Source organism: Arachis ipaensis, chromosome B9, assembly GCF_059453495.1.
Source record: "Arachis ipaensis isolate K30076 ecotype BB chromosome B9, ASM5945349v1, whole genome shotgun sequence".
Lineage (NCBI taxonomy): Eukaryota > Viridiplantae > Streptophyta > Magnoliopsida > Fabales > Fabaceae > Arachis > Arachis ipaensis.
In genome coordinates, this window is record NC_142444.1 from 46,147,457 (window position 1) to 46,153,014 (window position 5,558).

A 5,558-nucleotide genomic window follows, 5' to 3' on the forward strand; every position below is an offset into this window, starting at 1 on the left:
GGCTCTTATGGAGCCTCACAGATACTCAGAGCATGGCCTCCCAACACCAAACATAGAGTTTGAATGTGGGGGCTCTGTTTGACTCTGCATTGAGAGAAGCTTTTCATGCTTCTTCTCTATGATTACAGAGGAAGATCCTTGAGCTTTAAACACAAGGGAGTCCTCATTCACTTGAAGGACCAATTCTCCTCTGTCAACATCAATCACAGCTTTTGCTGTGGCTAGGAAGGGTCTGCCAAGGATGATGGATTTATCCATACACTTTCCAGTTTCTAGGATTATGAAATCAGCAGGGATGTAATGGTCTTCAACCTTTACCAAGACATCCTCTACAAGTCCATAAGCTTATTTCCTTGAATTGTCTGCCATCTCTAATGAGATTCTTACAGTTTGAACCTTAAAAATTCCTAGTTTCTCCATTACAGAGAAAGGCATGAGGTTTATGCTTGACCCTTGGTCACACAGAGCCTTTTCAAAGGTCATGGTGCCTATAGTACAAGGTATTGAGAACTTTCCAGGATCTTGTCTCTTCAGAGGTAATCTTTGCCTAGTCAAGTCATCCAGTTCTTTGATGAGCAATGGGGGTTCATCCTCCCAAGTCTCATTACCAAATAACTTGGTATTTAACTTCATGATTGCTCCAAGGTACTTAGAAACTTGTTCTTCAGTAACATCTTCATCCTCTTCAGAGGAAGAATACTCATCAGAGCTCATGAATGGTAGAAGTAGATTCAATGGAATCTCTATGGTATCAATGTGAGCCTCAGATTCCCATGGTTTCTCATTAGGGAACCCCATGGAGGCTGATGAGCGGATAATTTATACGCTTTTTGGCATTGTTTTTAGTATGTTTCTAGTAGGATCTAGTTACTTTTAGGGATGTTTTCATTAGTTTTTATGTTAAATTCACATTTCTGGACTGTACTATGAGTTTGTGTGTTTTTCTATGATTTCAGGTATTTTCTGGCTGAAATTAAAGGACTTGAGCAAAAATCAGATTCAGAGGTTGAAGAAGGACTGCTGATGCTGTTGGATTCTGACCTCCCTGCACTCAAAATGGATTTTTTGGAGCTACAGAACTCAAAATGGTGCGCTTCCAATTTTGTTGGAAAGTAGACATCCAGGTCTTTCCCACAATATATAATAGTCCATACTTTGCTCAGGTTTAGATGACGCAAACTGGCATTCAACGCCAGCTCTCTGCCCAATTCTGGCGTCCAGCGCCAGAAACAAGTTGCAAAGTGGAGTTCAACGCCCAAAATGGCACAAAAGTTGGCGTTCAACTCTAAGAATGACCTCTCCACATGTAGACTTCAATCTCAGCCCAAGCACACACCAAGTGGGCCCCGTAAGTGGATTTATGCATCAATTACTTACTTCTGTAAACCCTAGTAGCTAGTTTATTATAAATAGGACTTCTTACTATTGTATTAGACATCTTCGGATCATCTTTGGACGCCTAGTTCTTAGATCATGGGGGCTGGCCTCTCTGCCATGCCTGGACCTTTCACTTATGTATTTTCAACGGTAGAGTTTCTACACTCCATAGATTAAGGTGTGGAGCTCTGCTGTTCCTCAAAGATTAATGCAAAGTACTACTATTTTTCTATTCAATTCATCTTATTTCGCTTCTAAGATATTCATTCGCACTTCAACCTGAATGTGATGAACATGACAATCATCATCATTCCTTATGAACGCGTGCCTGACAACCACTTCCGTTCTACCTTAGATTGAATGAGTATCTCTTAGATCTCTTAATCAGAATCTTCGTGGTGTAAGCTAGATTGATGGCGGCATTCAAGAGAATCCGGAAAGTCTAAACCTTGTCTGTGGTATTCCGAGTAGGATTCAATGATTGGATGGCTGTGACGAACTTCAAACTCGCAAGTGCTGGGCGTAGTGACAGACGCAAAAGGATAGTGAATCCTATTCCAGCATGATCGGGAACCTCAGATGATTAGCCGTGCCGTGACAGGGCATCTTGGACCATTTTCACAAGAGGAAGGGATGTAGCCACTAACAACGGTGATGCCCTTGCATAAAGCCAGCCATGGAAAGGAGTAGGATTGATTGGATGAAGGCAGCAGGAAAGCAGAGATTCAGAGGAACGAAAGCATCTCTACACGCTTATCTGAAATTCTCACCAATGAATTACATAAGTGTTTCTATCCTTATTTTCTGTTTAATTAGTATTATTTTCGAAAGCTCCATAATCAATTATTATCCGCCTGACTGAGATTTACAAGGTGACCATAGCTTGCTTCATACCAACAATCTCCGTGGGATCGACCCTTACTCACGTAAGGTTTATTACTTGGACGACCCAGTGCACTTGCTGGTTAGTTGTATTGAAGTTGTGACAAATTATGAATTGAGATTAGAGCACCAAGTTTTTGGAGCCATTACCAGAGATCACAATTTCGTGCACCAAGTTTTTGGTGCCGTTGCCGGGGATTGTTCAAGTTTGGACAACTGACGGTTCATCTTGTTGCTCAGATTAGGTAATTTTCTTTTTGTTTTATTTTCAAAAATTTTTCAAAAATCTTTCAAAAATTTTCTCCTTTGTTTTTGAAAAAAAAAAGTAAAAAAATAAAAATGTTTTCAAAAATATATTTTTTCTTCAGAATTTTTAAGAATGAATTCTAGTGTTTCATGATGATTTATTGAATCCTATCTGGCTGTAAAGCCATACCCAATTGCTTTGGGATTGGTCTTCAACTAATCACTTCAATGCATGTAATGGCATACTAACGCTTGACTGGCTATTAAGCCATGCCTAACCCTCAGATTGGAGCTTTAGAATAAGAATACAAGATTCCTGGAATTCATATTAAAAATTTTGGAATCCTTATTTTTCTTTTTCACAAATAAATTTCGAAAAATACAAAAAAATTAGAAAATCATTAAAATCAAAAAAATATTGTGTGTTTCTTGTTTGAGTCTTGAGTCATGTTATAAGTTTGGTGTCCATTGCATGTTCATCTTGCATTTTTTTTTCGAAAATTCATGCATTCATAGTGTTCTTCATGATCTTCAAGTTGTTCTTGGTAAGTCTTGTTTGATCTTTGCATTTTCATGTTTTGTGTCTTATTTTTCATATGCATTCTTGCATCCATAGAGTCTAAACATGAAAGATTTCTAAGTTTGGTGTCTTACATGTTTTCTTTGCATATAAAATTTTCAAAAATAAGTTCTTGATGTTCATCTTGACATTCATAGCATTCTTGCATGAATTCATTGTTTTGATCTAACATTTCCATGCATTGAGCATTTTTAGTGTTTTTCTCTCTCATCATAAAAATTCAAAAAAAAAATCAAAAAAAATATCTTTTCCTTTTTCTTCTCTTAAAATTTCGAAAATTAGATTTGACTTTTTCAAAAATTTTTAAAATCTAGTTGTTTTCATGAGTCAAATCAAATTTTCAATTTAAAAATCTTATCTTTTTCAAAATCTTTTTTTGAAAATCAAATCTTTTTCAATTTTTTTAGTTATTTTTTAAAATTTTAAAAATATTTTTCAAAAATCTTTTTCTTAATTTTACATCATAATTTTCGAAAATAACATCATCAATTAATGTTTTGATTCAAAAATTTCAAGTTTGTTACTTACTTGTTAAGAAAGATTCAAACTTTAAGTTCTAAAATCATATCTTGTGATTTCTTGTGAATCAAGTCATTAATTGTGATTCTAAAAATCAAATCTTTTTCAAAACTAATTTCAATCATAACTTTTCAAAAATATCTTCTTATCTTATCTTTTTCAAAAATTTGATTTTAAAATATCTTTTCTAACTGCTTATCTTTTCAAAATTTGTTTCAACTAACTAACTAACTTTTTGTTTGTTTCTTATCTTTTTCAAAACTACCTAACTAACTTTCTCTCTCTCTAATTTTCGAAAATATCTTCCCTCTTTTTCAAAAATTCTTTTTAAATTAACTAATTATTTTTTGATTTTTTATTTTCGAAAATTACTAACCTTTTTCAAAAACTATTTTTGAAAATCACTAACTCTTTCTCAAAAATTATTTTCGAAATTTTCCCTCTCTCATCTTATTCTATTTATTTATTCATCTACTAACATCTCCTCACCTCACACCTCTGCTCTCCTCACCCTTGTGTTTCTTTCCTTACATTACATTCTTTGTCCCCTTCCTTTCTTCCACTCACACAGGGACCTCTATACTGTGGTATAAAGAATCCCTATTATTATTATTATTATTATTTTTTCTGTGCCCTCTTCTTTGTCATATGAGCAGGAGCAAAGATAAGAATATTCTTGTTGAAGCAGATCCAGAACCTGAAAGGACTCTGAAGAGGAAACTAAGAGAAGCTAAATTACAACAATCCAGAGATAACCTTTCAGAAATTTTCGAACAGCAAGAGGAGATGGCAGCCGAAAATAATAATAATGCAAGGAGAATGCTTGGTGACTTTACTGCACCTAATTCCAATTTACATGGAAGAAGCATCTCCATTCCTACCATTGGAGCAAACAACTTTGAGCTGAAACCTCAGCTAGTTTCTCTGATGCAGCAGAACTGCAAGTTTCATGGACTTCCATCTGAAGATCCTTTTCAGTTCTTAACTGAATTCTTGCAGATCTGTGATACTGTTAAGACTAATGGAGTAGATCCTGAAGTCTACAGGCTCATGCTTTTCCCTTTTGCTGTAAGAGACAGAGCTAGAGTGTGGTTGGACTCTCAACCCAAAGACAGCCTGAACTCTTGGGATAAGCTGGTCACGGCTTTCTTAGCCAAGTTCTTTCCTCCTCAAAAGCTGAGTAAGCTTAGAGTGGATGTTCAAACCTTCAGACAGAAAAAAGTTGAATCACTCTATGAAGCTTGGGAAAGATACAAGCAGCTGACCAAAAAGTGTCCTTCTGACATGCTTTCAGAATGGACCATCCTGGATATATTCTATGATGGTTTATCTGAGCTATCAAAGATGTCATTGGATACTTCTGCAGGTGGATCCATTCACCTAAAGAAAACGCCTGCAGAAGCTCAAGAACTCATTGACATGGTTGCTAATAACCAGTTCATGTACACTTCTGAGAGGAATCCTGTGAGTAATGGGACGCCTCAGAAGAAGGGAGTTCTTGAAATTGATACTCTGAATGCCATATTGGCTCAGAATAAAATATTGACTCAGCAAGTCAATATGATTTCTCAGAGTCTGAATGGAATGCAAGCTGCATCCAACAGTACTCAAGAGGCATCTTCTGAAGAAGAAGCTTATGATCCTGAAAACCCTGCAATAGCAGAGGTGAATTACTTAGGTGAACCTTATGGAAACACCTATAATCCATCATGGAGAAATCATCCAAATCTCTCATGGAAGGATCAACAAAAGCCTCAATAAGGCTTTAATAATGGTGGAAGATACAGGTTTACCAATAGTAAACCTTTTCCATCATCCACTCAGCAACAGACAGAGAACTCTGAACAAAATACCTCTAATTTAGCAAACTTAGTCTCTGATCTGTCCAAGGCCACTGTAAATTTCATGAATGAAACAAGGTCTTCCATTAGAAATTTGGAAGCCCAAGTGGGCC